Genomic DNA, 17,468 nt, shown 5'->3' on the forward strand with positions numbered 1-17,468 from the left:
GATCCCGTTTTTTTTTTTTTTTTTTTTTTTTTTTTCTTCTTCTTTTTTTTTCTTTTGTTCATTAGTTCTTAATGAATTGGACAAATGATGATTCTGATAGAAAATGTTCAGGAAGTCTGAACCACATGTTCTGTCAGTGCTGTTAATGTTATAGATATTTCAGCAAACAGTTAGCTTCATACATTCAATTTTCACAGCATTAAGTTAAAGTGGAAATGAAGCAGTCGGTCAAGCTAACTTTAGTACATTTCCACTAATCAAAAATTATATAAAAATACAATAAATGTAACCATTTAAAAAAAAAAAAAAAAAAAAATGATGTTTTGTTAGTTTTTGTAGCAAGGGCACTGCCATCTTGCAGTACTTCAACCTGTGACAGGGTTGGTTGGCTTTGTGTAGTAGTGTGGCATGAACAGATGACACTACAAATACCAAATCCTTAATAGGAAATAAGAAGCTGACTACACCACCCCTTTTAAAGAATGGGGAAGTAACTACCCAATAGAAATAGGGCACACAGGTTCGTTAACATGAAGGGAAAAGACGTGGTTATCAGTAGTGTTGTCAAAAGTACCGGTACTTCGGTACCAAGTCGGTACTGAAATTTTGAAAATGTGACGATACCAGCATTTCTGTAGTACCGGAAGTACCGAGTATCCGGGTATATTCGGTACCCACTGATAGGGCTGTGCCAGTATTTTATGTGAATATGACACAAGTGAAGCACAAAGCTTTGTTTACAGAAGAAATAGGCTAATAGGTTAGCAATTAAATGTGACATTGCAGCCATGGAAACATTTTGGTTCATGCCGAATGAGAGAGGTACATGAGCCCATTTAAGCTTTGTCGGCTTTGTATTCTGTTTTGCAAATCGCGATCTGGTCACCCGATTAGCAGACAATTTAACAATATTCCATTAGTTATTCCACTGAACATGGAATCTCTGTTTCTTTTCCCAAATCTTCACTCACACAGGGGATTATAAACGTTTCTTCCTTTGGTTCGCTTTTAATTAGGCCTATTATATTCCCATTCTTTACCGTGGTAAAGTAGAAAAAACACCGTAGGACAGAACCCTTTTTGCTTGCACATCAATTTCTATTTAACACAGTTTGTGCTTGTTATTAGACTTTATAAGGCGCGTCAAGTTTATTTGTATAGCGCGTTTCAAACACGCCGGTGATTTTTAGTTTCGCTTTCTCTGGCAGCGCAAAATCAAACATAGCATGAATGTCTGAAGATAAAACTAGTTCTTTAGACCTTTTACAACAAGTGTCAGTTGCTTGTAACATCAGGAGATAAAATGAAGATATTTTTAAAGAGAAATGGTCTCTTTCCTGCTCCTGTCCCACATCCCTCTCAAAGTGCAGAGTGGCTATATGACGCATCTTTGTGTGGAAATAAAAAACGAACTTTCTTATTATTTAGGTTACCCTTATTTACTGATATTTATTTCATAGTTTTACAGGCTGTAGTGTGTCGTTTAACTGAAGGAATAGCTAAAATATACACGCATGTCTGTTTCAAAATGGATGTTTGAGCATTTGTTTATTTTATTTGTTTTTATATTTCAAAATTTATTTCATTGAGGTGTGTATATACACACACACACTCCAAAAATGTATATGTATTATTACCATCATATTTAATGTTTTTAAAAATAGGCTAGTTAAATAAAATAGTAAAATAGTTCCAACAGATTTTCCAACAGATAAAACACTCAAGTGACAACAGGCAGGAATTTAGATCAAATAAGCTAAAATACAGCTCAGTATCGGCCACCTGATTTGTTGTAGCCTATACCTTTTGATATTATGTGTTGTCTAGGAGGGTGTGTCTGTGTAGCGTTTGTGCTGGTGATATAGAGGAAAGCATCCTGATTCTTTTTTTAAATTTTTTTTATTTGTAAATCTGTTGGAGTGTTTCTGTTGTATTTATCTCCCCACTCTCTTCCATGTATGCAGAGAGTGCGGGGATCCTTTGAAGCTACATATAAAGACGTATGGGATTACCAACTCTATCATCTATGAGTATTCTTTTTATACTTTAATTACTGTCAACTGGGCACTCCTAAAACACTCTGGTCCACATTACAGTATCCCATCACAAAATGGGAAATAACTAAGATGGCTAAGGCTGACCTGTAGAAGGGTAGGCTAGCTGATTTATCCTAGAACCACACACACACTCCCAGTGAGATAAGTGGTTACAAGCGGCAAACCACACCGTGCTCGATATACCACCACCAGAAGGCAAGAACAGCTAGCCTCCCGACTCCGGGACCCTTCAGCCTAAAATAAACAGACAAAAAAAAAAAAGACAATTAAGCAATGAATACACTGAGCAATGCAAATTATACTAGAACCAAAAAAAAAAAAAAAAAAAAAAAAAATCACAAGAAAGTTGATGATGCACAACACTCATCACAATTGACCACTGACTTGCAGAAAAACAAAAAAACAAAGCAAAAAGATTACAACTGAATGAATTACAAAATAGCCAGCGTCAAACTGAAACGAAAGACAAAAATGTCTCTGGTTACTCAACATAACCATGGTTCCCTGAGAGGAGGGAACGAGACAGTGCATCACAGCTGACGCTATGGGGAAAATCCCTTTCTCCGAAAATGCTTAAGACTGATTGAATCCTGCTATTTCATCCCAATGGCGCTCCCGTGCCTGAGCGATGCTGCAAAGCCATCCCCTTTATGATTCGGCACCGAGCACCATTGCTTCAGAATCTTTCGACTGATCAAGGGCATACTCGGATAAACTCTGAGCAAGTTTTTACACGATAGCTTACGGGCAACACAGGGCTAAAGCCACGGCATTAGGCCAATGCAAAGAGAAGTTATGCGATCAATATAAGCTGTGAATGCTCTATAAATTACAATAAATCCCTTTGTTTGAGGTATACCGTAAAGCTTACATGATAAAATGTTGGTAATGCGCATGCAACTGTCCGTCATATATTTATTTGCAAAACCACGGTAATTTTCTTGAAATCTGCCAGGGTTCCAGGTGTCTTACACTAGCTTTGGTGCCTACACTCTGTTGTTATGTGTCGTCATCATTGTCGCGCGTTCTCATTGGTTTGATGGCCTATGAAGGATTTAGAGCTCAGGGTAAGCTGTCCGCGAATTGCTCGCACAAGAGGAAAAATGTGCTGCTGCTGCCAGATCTCGATCTCCGAAAAGCACTATTGGATACAAAACTAACTAGACTAAAATCAAATTAAAGTCATAACTGAAACTGTTTTCATAGTATTTTATTTTCTCCATAAGTACATTTTTTTTTTTTACGAAAACTTATTGGCTAAAATGTTAAAGACAGATTGTAAGCAGACCTACTGTAACTATCCGAGTTTGGAATCGATGGTCTTCATTTGTTAACGCCACCAATTTGCATTATCTCAACATATTTTTTAAAAGAATACTTATATTTTTATTTATTTTTATTGGGTTTAATTAATTATTATTTGTAATAGGCTACTAATAGGCCTAATTATTATGTAATTCTTCTTTTTAATTCTTAATTTTAAAAATACGCTGCTTCTGGCATACATTTAAACTGACACCTGTGTTTATTTGTTAAGATCTGAGACTTTTACTACACCTTACCATTTAAAGGTGACGTAGGCTATGTAGTTTTTGCTGCACTAGTGCCACCTAGAGGAATCACAAAAATACAGCATATTTTGCAAATGACCCTTTGTGTGTCGCATCCGACCCAAACAACACAATCACAGCTCTTACAGGTGATTATGAAGGCATGTCTCAACTGGTAAATATAGGCTACTTTCAATAAAAGGTCCAACATATAGTAACACAGTAAAAAGTATTTCTAATATGTGTCAAGACAGTGAGCAACTGAGTATATAACACTCTGTGTAGAGTGAACGCGAGTATTTAGCTAATAAACAAATCCAACGTACATATCTGCACCAGCCACAGTTTTTTACATGACATCATACCCCGTTAAAAAAGTCACCGCTTGCCACTGGTGCATACACAACATACAATCAGCTCAAACAAGCATTATTGTATCGAATAATCCTACAACAGCACACTGGTGTAGGCACTATTGCAGCATACCAGACCATACAACCTAGTCGAAACCACGCGCTGAGGAGGGGCGTGGCAACAAAGTCTCTCAGCCATCCAATGACAGCTCACCAGCTTCTTGTTGCACAGACAGAGCATGCAGTGCAAAAGAAAGAATTTCAAAGTTGTAAAATCTAGCGAAGATGTTCTGCGGAGACCATCCTGCTAAACAAATGTCCTTAATAAACATAGCCCAAGATGAGGCCAAACCCCTAGTGGAGTGGGCACGAACACCTATAGGGTAGTCCGCGCCCTGGGAAGCATAAGCCAGACTGATGGCTTCCAGTGTCCTGTGCATCTGCTTTGACACTGGACAGGCGAAAATGACCGGTCCTATCCACATAAGCACGCAACGCACAAATAGGGCACAGCGATTTCAGGTCTTTCGTCAGAGATCATGTCGGGAGAATGCTTGAAGTGTTATAACCTGAGTTCTGGGTATTTCGTTCCCCACAGCATCATCATTTGGACAAAGTGCGAGTTTCTTCGAAAGGGAATGTCTCACCATTGTTACAGTCAATGTTTACAGTCCAAATGTGCTGCGTATTTTTGTTGGTAATTTGCTCTCCTTAAACACCCTGTTTTATGAAGTCCCACCCTCTTGACCCGACTCAAAAGAGTTCATCATTTGCCAGTCGGGCAGTTCATATTCTAAGCATAGCGATGTAGCGTTTCGTGTTTAGGTGTTCCCCCAACCTTCAGTGTATTCCAGTAGCTGTTCGTGAAGATAATCTGCTGTAAAAATACCTTTTTTAGACTGTGACATACTTCCCATAGCCACCAGAGACAGATGCTTTTGTTTAAAGTATTAATAAAGAAATAATTAATAGCAACAATGGAAAGATATTCACAAGACACAGCATCACACATTTGTGCAATAACAGACAAGAGATGTCTAAATAATGAAATCATTTGTTTACACCATGGATTATTTTTCTTTCTTTCCTTTCTTTCCTTTTCTTTCATTGCATGATTTTTTTTATTATTATTCTTTGCATGATTTTTTATTATTCTTTTATTCTCTCCTTCTTTTACGAGAGTGGCCCAAGCATGATTAATTGCGAGCTTACAGATTTTCCAGCTTCAAGAGTAAATCAGCTGCTCTGAAGTGCTAACTTGCTAAAATCTAAACTAATTTTAGGCCCAAGATATTAAAATATAATCCATCTTCTTCTTCCACGGGGAGAGCTAATTAGAAAATGTGACTGGCATAAGGGAGAGGAGGAATTGGAACTCTGGGATTAGAGATATATAGAGAAAAGTACAGCCTCACTGTAATATTGCTGTATTTCCATGGGCAGAGCATATAAATCACAAATATTAAACAACCTGCACACAACTGCATGGGAATTTGAATAATGTGACTCTCAATAGGACTAGCCAACACTGGCAACACAATGTTTTTAACATAGGCTAAAATTAAGAATATAACAAAATACACATCATACTCATTCATTAGTCATTTTACAAGTATTCTTTTACAAGTAATTTGACATTTCATGTTAAATATTGCCCTTCTGTACAATACCATACCACACAGCTGAGCACTGAATAACAGACCAGCTCTGAGATGGTCACACACACACACACACACACACACACACACACACTCACACTCACACTCACACTCACACACTCACACTCACACACTCAAGCTGTTTTCCCTATTAGAGTAATATTTAATGGGATGAAATATTACTCTTCACTATTCAAGTAGTATTTCAGTTGGTGCAGCAATTATTTTGTTATGGCTGTGCTATGAAATAAGAAATAAATAGTGTTAGCCTGAGGATGGGAACACACTTGGTTGTGAATGATCCTCTTTCTTTTATTTCTCTTCCTGTCTGTGAAGTTCTGTGTTTAATCATTTTTACGTCACAAAAAGCAGGGTAATTATAGTTTAAAAAATAATAATAAATAAATTGTTAGGTTTTATTGTAATTTCATTTTTTTTTTTTTAAATTTGTATATATTTGGGCTATTGATATAAAGCATCAATTTAATTAATTAATTAATTATGGAAAAATAATGCAAATAAAATGATTTAACTCAAATTTGATCATGATTTAATGCACCCGCCCCAGACCTACAGGTCATCTTAAATTTCATACAGTTGATTGATGACAACCATGAAGCAGGGCAACAACTCACTGTTTGATGAAGCCTATATAATGCAGTTAGAATGCCCCTAAAATTCAAGATATCAGTGAAAAAATGCCCCTGTATGATATTTTTTTGTCTCATATTTATATCATATTATGTAGGCTAGTTAACTCTCGTGCACTGTTTGATTTCTGATTACAGCCTGGTCTAGGTCAAATTGACCCTAATCGGATTCAATACAATTTCCCAAAAATCACACTATGAAAAAAAAAAAAAAAAAAAAAAAAGAAAAAAAGAAAAAGAAAAAACATACAATCAGGTAAAAATAATTAACTTTTAATATTACTTTTCACACATTTCAAAGAATAAATATCTGAATTATTATTTATAAAAATGTTTTTAACCACTGTTTTTAAGACTGCCCCTCCCCGACACTTGGTACTGCACACAATATCTAAAGTTTTTAAGATATCAACCTAAAATTTGGCACAAAACTTACACTTCTAGAACTTTATTTTAACTTTACTTTTAATTTTTTTTTTTTTATACTTATGCAATAATCTGTGAAGTGTTCCCTATAAAACATACCAAACTTAAGTCTGTGCTCTGAAGTATTCAAGATTTTCAACAATTTAAGTTGAAAAGGTCATTTTCAAGTCTATGCTCAAAAATTGGGACAGACAATTAACAGGTAAAACAACTTTTTATTTTCACAAACTGAGAAAATAAAAAGTTGTTAAACTCAGCAAGACACTGGCACTTCAGGACAAGAGTTTAAGAGACATAGACATAGAACGTAATACATACAACAAAGAAGTGGTCTGTTCTCAAGAGTTCTTAAGAGTCTTACAGTCGTAACCCGATATGTTCCCTTTTGAGGGAACTTGCGCTGCGTCAAAGATGACACTGGGGAATGAAATACCCACTGCGCCACACTGGCTAGTCCCTGTCCTGGTGTGAAGCTTGTCAGGCACAGCTCAGGATGAGAGGACTTGAGAGGGCAGATCCAAGCTATAGTATCTGATGAAAGTGGGTGGGGAGGCCCAACCAGCAGCATCACAGACCTCTTGCAGGAAGACCCCCGATAACAGGGATTTAGAGGCTGCCACTCCTCTAGTCGAGTGGGCTTTTATCACGAGAGGCGAGGGCAAAATGTTCACCTCATACACTGAAGAAATAGCTTCCACAATCCACCTGCTAACTGTCTGCTTAGAGGCAGGGGAGCCCAGCACTTAAGCCATCGGGCAGTTAACTGGGTCCAACTGGCATTCTCTTCACCATAACATGAACACATTCCACTTTAAGGCATAAAGTTTCCTCATAGAGGGAGCTCTAGAGTTTAAAATGGTCTCAACAACCTTGGGGCCAGACCCATAGCTTCCACAACTCCGGCCGGGGTTGGTATATTAAGCCCCTGGCTTGTGAGAGCAGGTCCCATCTGATGGGGATATTCCATGGGGTGCTAGGGGTGATATGATGTCTGAGAACCAGACAGGCCAGCCAGCATGGGTCTACTAGGAGTAAACTGACCAAGTCCTGGCGGACTCTCTCTAGAACTCCCGGGAGCAGAGCAATCGGGGAAAAACTGTACAGGCGCCACCTCGGCCACACTTGCACCATGGCACCTGCACGTGAGGGAAAACCAGTCCCCGGGAATATACATTGCTCTGAGTGAGAGCAACTTGCCCTGGGACCACAGAAGAACCTGATGCATCAGTCTGCACAGAGGGCGTGACATCAGGCCCCCTGCCAATTTATATAGGAGACCACCGACGTATTGTCTGTTCGCACCAAAACATCATGGCCCCTGAGATCCAGGAGGAAGTGCCTCAGGGCGTAGAAGCACAGCCATCATCTCCAGGCAATTGACGTGCCACGAAAGATGATGCCCGTAGTCACGATTTTCAGCTGACAGGGCACTCATAACACAGGACCCTGGGACAGGAACCACATTTTTTTTTTTTTTTTTCCACATAGCCAAAGAAAGAAGGCATCTGCCTTTTATTTTGATCATGCGGAACGGGTTTCCCTTTGGTCAAGTCAAGTCAAGTCACCTTTATTTATATAGTGCTTTTTACAATGCAGATTGTGTCAAAGCAGCTTTACAGTGATAGCTGGTATATAATTTTTGGCACAGCAGCTCTTAAAGAAAATGGTGTCATTGTCCAGCTTAAGTAAATTCAGTATTGATTCATTCCGTTGTAAGGATCAATAGTTATTAATTTAGTTCATTTATCTATATCAGCACTGGAGTAAACAGTGATGTCATCATCCTGCTCAGTTCAGTTCGCATACAATGGTGTCAATGCAGGCAGATCAAAACATTGTAGAATATCAAATGTCAAGTGTCCCCAACTAAGCAAGCCAAAGGCGACGACAGCAAGGAACCCAAACTCCAACAGGTGACATCAGGTGGCAAACAGGTGTTAAAATGGAGAAAAAAACCTTGGGAGAAACCAGGCTCAGTCAGTTCTCCTCTGGCCAACAGCGAACAGTGCATGATTATGATTCAGGCAGCTTTCATAAGTCTGATTGGGATTGCAACAGTCAAAGTATTGGTGAAAGCCTTGGTGAAAACCCTCTGGTCCTGAGCCATCACGAGCACCTTATATGGCGAAGAACAACATCTCGAAGCCGAACTGCCATCTCTTCTGACTTAGCTATGATGAGCCAGTTGTCAATATCATTGAGTATACGAATGCCCTGGAGTCTAAGCGGAGCCAGAGCTGCATCCATACACTTCGTGAAGGTACGAGGGGATAATGCTAGACCGTACAGAACAACCCGTTACTTGTACGATTTCCCCCTGAAAGCGAACCTCAGGAACTCCCTGTGTTAAGGAAGGATGGATATATGGAAAAACGCGTCTTCGAGATCTATCATGACAAACCAGTCCTCGGACCTGATTTGACTCACGATGATAGGGATAGTTAACATCTTGGATCTGAATCTCCCCAGAGAACAATTCAATACTCTGAGATCTATAATGGGATACAGCCCTCCATCCTTCTTGGGAACTATGAAGTTCCGGCTGTAGAACCTGGCTTCCCTCTCGCGAGGAGGAACACATTCTGGGCCGTGGAGCAATGGCAGGCCTGGATCGTGGAGCAGTGGTAGAGCTTGATACCTATAGTCCCCCTTCAAAAAATTCTAGGGGGAAACATGAGTGGTCATAGCGTTACTTGACTCTGACAAGTTCATTCATGATGTGAGAGGCTCTGGCGGGGCGACAATGACGTGGAGAGGCTCTGCCATGGCGGCCATGACGTGGAGAGGCTCTGGCGGGGCGGCCAGGACGTGACTAGACTCTGGCGTGGCGGCCATCTTGGTTGATGACTCAGGCGTGGCAGTCATCTTGGTTGAGGGCTCAGGCGTGGCAGCCATCTTGACTAAGGGCTCAGGTGTGGCAGCCATCTTGGCTGAGGGCTCTGGCATGGCAGCCATCTTGGCTGAGGGCTCAGGCGTGGTGGCCATCTTGTCTGAAGACACTGGCTTGGTGGCCATCTTGTCTGAAGACACTGGCTTGGCGGCCATCTTGTCTGAAGACACTGGCTTGGTGGCCATCTTGTCTGAAGACACTGGCATGACCTGAATAAATCCTGACATAACAGTCGGGGTGTGGAAACATTATGGCATGGTGGGTACTGTGGGGTTGAAGGGCCCCTCATACGCAATTCCCACAGTAAACGAAGAACCACTTAAAAGCAGGGCATGATCTATGTATTCTTCCAGAGACCAGTGTATTTTTCTCCCAGGTAATTTAGAGCAAATCGGCTAATTTAAACCACAGCGAAGAAATGTCCTTGAGTACTATGTCATTAAAATCCACATGGTTGGAAAGTTCAAGAAAACAATCAACATAGTCCTCAACAGTCCTGTTTCCTTGATGTAGGAGAAGAAGACAAACTGCTGGGTTCATGGTTGGTCTAGCTTTCTGTAACGGAGTGATCCACTGTAGGCAAGTTGCTTTGAACCCATGTGCAGTTTTATTCCAAACATACAAAATAAACACAGACTTAACAGAGCACGACTTGACTTGGAACATGAACTTAAACAGAAACATAAACTCACCAAACAGTGGGTTACACAGAGCAAAGCTAGAAAAGGGACACTGCTGGCGCTTTCGGCGGTGGACAGGGGTCAGCATATATATAGGCTTCATGTTACATGAAGCCTATATATATGCTGACCCCTGGCACATGAGCATCAGAACTGGACCACGGAGCAATGGAAGAAGGTGGCCTGGTCTGATGAATCATGTTTTCTTTTACATCACATGGGACCAGGATGCACGAAGAAGGCAAGCTGGCAGAGGCAGTGTGATGCTTTGAGCAATGTTCTGCTGGGAAACCTTGGGTTCTGCCATCCATGTGGAAGTTACTTTGACATGTACCACCTACCTAAGCATTGTTGCAGACCATGTACACCCCTACATGGAAACTGTATTCCCTGGTGTCTGTGGCCTCTTTCAGCAGGATAATGTGTACTGCCACAAAGCAAAAATGGTTCAGGAATGGTTTGAGGAGCACAACGAGTTTAAGGTGTTGACTTGGCCTCCAAATTCCCCAGATCTCAATCCAATCGAGCATCTGTGGGATGTGCTGAACAAACAAGTCTGATCCATGGAGGCCCCACCTCGCAACTTACAGGACTTAAAGGATATGCTGCTAACATCTTGGTGCCAAATACCACAGCACACCTTCAGGGTGTCTAGTGGAGTCCATGCCTCGACGGCTCAGGGCTGTTTTGGCAGAAAAAAGGGGACCAACACAATATTAGGAAGGTGGTCATAATGTTAGCACGTAACAAGATAACGTAACAAATGTTTAAATGGAGAAATTTTCCACTTTTTCCACTAAATTAGCTCATTTCAAATTTGATGCCTGCCACAGGTTTCAAAAAAGTTGGGACAGGGGCTACAAATGGCTGAAAAAGCAAGAAATTTTGAAAATATTCAGCTGGGAGAACATTTAGCAACTAATTAAGTTAATTGATATCAGGTATGTAACATGAAAGGCTATAAAAGGGATGTCTTAGAGAGGCAGAGTCTATCAGAAGTAAAGATGTGCAGAGGCTCTCCAATCTGTGAAAGAGTGCATAAAAAGATTGTGGAAAACAATGTTTCTCAACACCAAATTGCAAAGGCCTTGCAAATTTCATAATCTACAGTGCATAACATCATCAAAAGATTCAGAGAAACTGGAGAAATCTCTTTGCGTAAGGGACAAGGCCGAAGACATTTATTGTATGCCTGTGGTCTGATTGCCCGTGATATGATTGGGTCAATGACATTACTAAATGGGCCCAGGAATACTTCCAGGAACCACTGTCGGTAAACACAATCCGCCGTGCCGTCTGCAGATGCCAACTAAAGCTCTATCATGCAAAAAGGAAGCCATATGTGAACATGGTCCAGAAGCCCCGTCGTGTCCTGTGGGCCATGGCTCATTTAAAACAGACTGTTTCAAAGTGGAAAAGTGTTCTATGGTCAGACGAGTCCAAATGTGACATTCTTGTTGGAAATCACGGACGCCGTGTCCTCCGGGCTAAAGAGGAGGGAGACCTTCCAGTGTGTCATCAGTGTTCAGTTCAAAAGCCAGCATCTCTGATGGTATGGGGGTGCATAAGTGCATACGGTATGGGCAGCTTGCATGTTTTGGAAGGCACTATGAGTGCTGAAAAGTATATAAAGGTTTTAGAGCAACATATGCTCCCCTCCAGACGACGTCTATTTCAGGGAAGGCCTTGTGTATTTCAGCAGAACAATGCAAAACCACATACTGCAGCTATTACAATGGCATGGCTTCATTGTAGAAGAGTCCGGGTGCTGAATTGGCCTGCCTGCAGTCCAGATCTTTCACCTACAGAGAACATTTGGCACATCATTAAACGAAAGACGACCATGAACTCTTCAGCAGCTGGAAACCTATATCAGGCAAGAATGAGACCAAATTTCAACACCAAAACTCCAGAAACTCATAACCTTGATGCCCAGATGTCTTCACACTGTTTTGAAAAGAAGAGGAGATGCTACACCATGGTAAACATGCCCCCGTCCCAACTATTTTGAGACCTGTAGCAGGCATCAAATTTGAAATGAGCTCATTTTGTGCATAAAATTGTAAAATTTCTCCATTTAAACATTTGTTATGTTACCTATGTTCTATTGTGAATAAAATATTGGCTCATGTGATTTGAAAGTCTTTTAGTTTTCATTTTATTCAAATTTAAAAAACGTCCCAAATTTTCCGGAATTCGGTTTGTATATAGATATATATATTAGGGCTGTCAAGCGATTAAAATTTTTAATCTAATTAATTACACAATGTGGTGATTAATTAATCGCAATTTAATCACAAGTCAAATTTGGCTGCGAAATTACCCCCAAAAGAGACATTACAAAAAGTAGCTTTAGAAAGAAATATTTTATTTCATTCAACATGAGGGCGAGTAAATGATAATGGAATTTTCATTTTCATTCATTTTATTATTATTATTATTTTAATTATTATTATTAATATGGAAATACGATTTTTTTTGATACTCTAAGAAAATCTAAAACTGCCAGTAGGTGGTGGTAAATGTCTTAATGAGTGAGTCATTGAGTCATTCATTCATTCGATTCGTTCTAACGGCTGATTCATTCAGGAATGAAGTAAATAGCGCTCTTTATCAATGGGCCATCGAACCATTGGTTCACCTGATTGATTCGCTCAAAATGCGCTTTCATTCAGAAACTAAACGAAACCGCTGTGTGTCGCTCGGAGACGCACAACCGTTCTGTCCTGGCTTTACAGGTAATATTTTCATTGGCAAAATTGAGAAAAAGCAGACAATATTATGTCTAAAATATATCACAATATTAACTTCTGATTTATTGAACTGTTGTATAAAATCAATATCACATTTGCACTCGTGTTATTCAGGACAAAAACAGCACTCAAGTCAAGACCTTTATTTATATAGCGCATTTTACAATGCAGATTGTGTCAAAGCAGCTTTACAGTGATAATTGGTATATAATTTTGGCTGCACAGCTGCACTTGTGTGGTATTGAGCTTGTTACTGGTGTGATATTGCTTAACTATATCATATGACATAAATGTGAGATGGCAACTCATACAGGGGCATTTTTGACCAGATATCTTGAATTTTAGGATAATTCTAACTGCATTCTATTGGCTCCATCACACAGTGAGTTGTTGCCCTGCATCATGTTCGTCATCAATCAACTGAATGAAATGTCAGATGACCTACGCAGGGGCGGAGTGGGTGTGTTAATTGCGTTAATAATTTTAACGCGTTATTTTTCACTGTAACTAATTAATCTAATTAACGTGTTATATCGACAGCCCTAATATATATATGTGTATATATATATATATATATATATATATGTGTGTGTGTGTGTGTGTATGTATATATATATATATATATATATATATATATATATATATATATATATATATATACATATATATATATATATATATATATATATATACATATATATATATATATATACATATATATATACACACAGTATCTCACAGAAGTGAGTACACCCCTCACATTTTTTGTAAATATTTTATTATATCTTTTAATGTGACAACACTGAAGAAATGACACTTTGCTACAATGTAAAGTAGTGAGTGTACAGCTTGTATAACAGTGTAAATTTGCTGTCCCCTCAAAATAACTCAACACACAACCATTAATGTCTAAACCGCTGGCCACAAAAGTGAGTACACCCCTAAGTGAAAATGTCCAAATTGGGCCCAATTAGCCATTTTCTCTCCCCCGTGTCATGTGACTCGTTAGTGTTACAAGGTCTCAGGTGTGAATGGGGAGCAGGTGTGTTAAATTTGGTGTTATCGCTCTCACTCTCTCATACTCGTCACTGGAAGTTCAACATGGCACCTCATGGCAAAGCACTCTCTGAAGATCTGAAAAAAGAATTGTTGCTCTACATAAAGATGGCGTAAGCTATAAGAAGATTGCCAAGACCCTGAAACTGAGCACAGTGGCCAAGACCATACAGCGGTTTAACAGGACAGGTTCCACTCAGAACAGGCCTCACCATGGTCGACCAAAGAAGTTGAGTGCATGTGCTCAGCGTCATATCCAGAGGTTGTGTTTGGGAAATAGACGTAGAGTGCTGCCAGCATTGCTGCAGAGGTTGAAGGGGTGGGGGGTCAGCCTGTCAGTGCTCACTGCATCAAATTGGTCTTCATGGCTGTCGTCCCAGAAGGAAGCCTCTTCTAAACATGATGCACAAGAAAGCCCGCAAACAGTTTGCTGAAGACAAGCAGACTAAGGACATGGATTACTGGAACCATGTCCTGTGGTCTAATGAGACCAAGATAAACTTATTTGGTTCAGATGGTGTCAAGCGTGTGTGGCGGCAACCAGGTGAGGAGTACAAAGACAAGTGTGTCTTGCCTACAGTCAAGCATGGTGGTGGGAGTGTCATGGTCTGGGGCTGCATGAGTGCTGCTGGCACTGGGGAGCTACAGTTCATTGAGGGAACCATGAATGAGCAGAGCATGATCCCCTCCCTTCGGAGACTGTGCCGCAGGGCAGTATTCCAACATGATAACGACCCCAAACACACCTTCAAGACGACCACTGCCTTGCTAAAGAAGCTGAGGGTAAAGGTGATGGACTGGCCAAGCATGTCTCCAGACCTAAACCCTATTGAGCATCTGTGGGGCATCCACAAAAGGAAGGTGGAGGAGCACAAGGTCTCTAACATCCACCAGCTCTGTGATGTCGTCATGGAGGAGTGGAAGAGGACTCCAGTGGCAACCTGTGAAGCACTGGTGAACTCCATGCCCAAGAGGGTTAAGGCAGTGCTGGAAAATAATGGTGGCCACACAAAATATTGACACTTTAGGCCCAATTTGGACATTTTCAGTTAGGGGTATACTTACTTTTGTGGCCAGCGGTTTAGACATTAATGGCTGTGTGTTGAGTTATTTTGAGGGGACAGCAAATTTACACTGTTATACAAGCTGTACACTCACTACTTTACATTGTAGCAAAGTGTCATTTCTTCAGTGTTCTCACATGAAAAGATATAATAAAATATTTATATATATATATATATATATATGCTTGATACAAACCAGATAAGCCAAATAAGACACACAGAACGCTTGCTGAAGAGCAGAAGCTAACACTGTTCTGTGCTTCAGATGCTATTGCACTGGAGGCATTCCCCAAAGTGTCGTCTTCGATGCAGCGCGAGTTCTCTCGAAAGGGAACTCCAGACAACATGAGCTGTGAAAAATTATAAGTGATCTAGGAGCTTTATACAGCTTTTTACAGCAGATGCCATTGAAAACACAGTAAGTCTATCCCTCACCTTGGTTTCATACATGTCATGGTGCTGCTCTGAATACGGTCTATAAAGTTCTCTTTCGCTTCTCCTCTCTATGTGCTTGAATGGACACATACACAAAATTATCTCAAAATACCCGCCTCTGCAATATTGTCGTAATCACAGTCGGTTATGTCTTAAGTGTACGTAAACAGTTGAGGAAGTCGGATGTGTATCATGACTGACTTTTCCAATTTTTAAGCATTATAATCGGGTCTCCGGTGCATCTACCAACACAGAAAATGTGAAACCCAGTAACTTTGTTTTGGTAAGCCTTTCTCTGTAAGCATGTGACAAATCGAGCCATTCTGATTTCGCTCCCCTTGTGATGAAGGAAGGGGATCTTATCATAATTATTATTACAGCGCTCTGAATCTGTATGTTTCCACCCACGGCGCCACCATTGATTTCGCAAGCGACAACGAGTAACACTGGTCCTGGAGTGCAGCTGTCCTGCACAGTTTAGCTACAACCCTGATCAAACACACTTGAATATCTTCAGGATTACTAAAGCTACATGAAGGAAGGTGAGTTGGTTTGGAGCAAAAAACTCTGCAGGACAGCAGCACTCAAGAACGACCGTCCCTGAGCTCATGATACTGTATGTCTTAGCTATGTGAACCTTGTCACTGATCTGTTAACGACTATAATAACAAACATACGAGTCTCCATAAACTGCTGGCATCTGAGCCACTAAGGATGCAGTGGTATAATTTTATTTATGAAGGGAATGTGTCCAAATAAATTCATATACCAGTATATGTAAGTCATTAACAATAAACTGCTTTGCACACAAGGGTCTGTAAAACACAAGATTTGCACAGAAGTTGAGATTGATAGACAGAATGATGGATCAAAGTTCGATCGATACCAGCTATTCATGATTCAATTTCATATATATTCTGTGATGTTTGTGAATTGTCTTCTTGAATGTGTTTAGTTAGCATGTTGCTAATGTACTGTTAAATGTGGTTAAAGTTACCATTGTTTCTTACTGTATTCACAGAGATCAGAGCCATTTCGTTATTTTCATTTTTAAACCGAAAAGGCGTGTAGTCTGTATAATTCATAAACGCATCTTCACTCTTATTGAGTCTCTCCAACTTTAGCCACTTTAGCCATGTGCATCATGCTATAAAAATGATTCAGAATCGAATTCTAGCAAACATCCACAAAATACATGCCATACCTATGTTATATGCTGCATCAAGAACAGTTTGTAATGATCCATTTTGCGAGTTATATTTGCTGTGTGAGCTTCTGTATTATGTATGCCTCAGTGTATTGGAATGATGAGCGAGCCCTGCTTGGCGGGCTTGGGGGCGGGGAGCACGAGCTTATTTGCATTTAAAGGTACACACCTCAAAACAGCACATTTTTTTCTCCCACCCAAAAATAGGCAGTTAAAACATGATATAATAAAAAATCCATGGGGTATTTTGAGCTAAAACTACACAGATACATTCTGGGGACCACTGAGACTTATATTACATCTTGTAAAAAGGGGCATAATAGGTCACCTTTAAGGTATTGTAAACATGAACATTATGAATTTCTGCAAAACTGCTTAAAAAAAAATGTGTATTGTAAAAAGCACTACATAAAAATCGACTTTTGACTCATCTGTATTAATATCTATTTTACGTACTTACAACTGAATGCCTATAATGAAACCTTGTGTATCTTTCAAAGATATTAACCCCCTTAGCCTCAAAATTTTTGTCCAATCAGAAGTTAGATCTTCCTTATAAACACCCATTGATTCAATCCTGTACATAAAACGGGTCTGAACACAACTTTGTTTCCAGGCAGACTGATTAAAAAAACCTGTGTGACCTTACTCCTGGAAGTTGGATAAAGCCAGCCAATCAGATTACAGCT

The sequence above is a fragment of the Ctenopharyngodon idella genome, chromosome 9 (genome assembly GCF_019924925.1).
Source record: "Ctenopharyngodon idella isolate HZGC_01 chromosome 9, HZGC01, whole genome shotgun sequence".
In the NCBI taxonomy this organism is placed as follows: domain Eukaryota; kingdom Metazoa; phylum Chordata; class Actinopteri; order Cypriniformes; family Xenocyprididae; genus Ctenopharyngodon; species Ctenopharyngodon idella.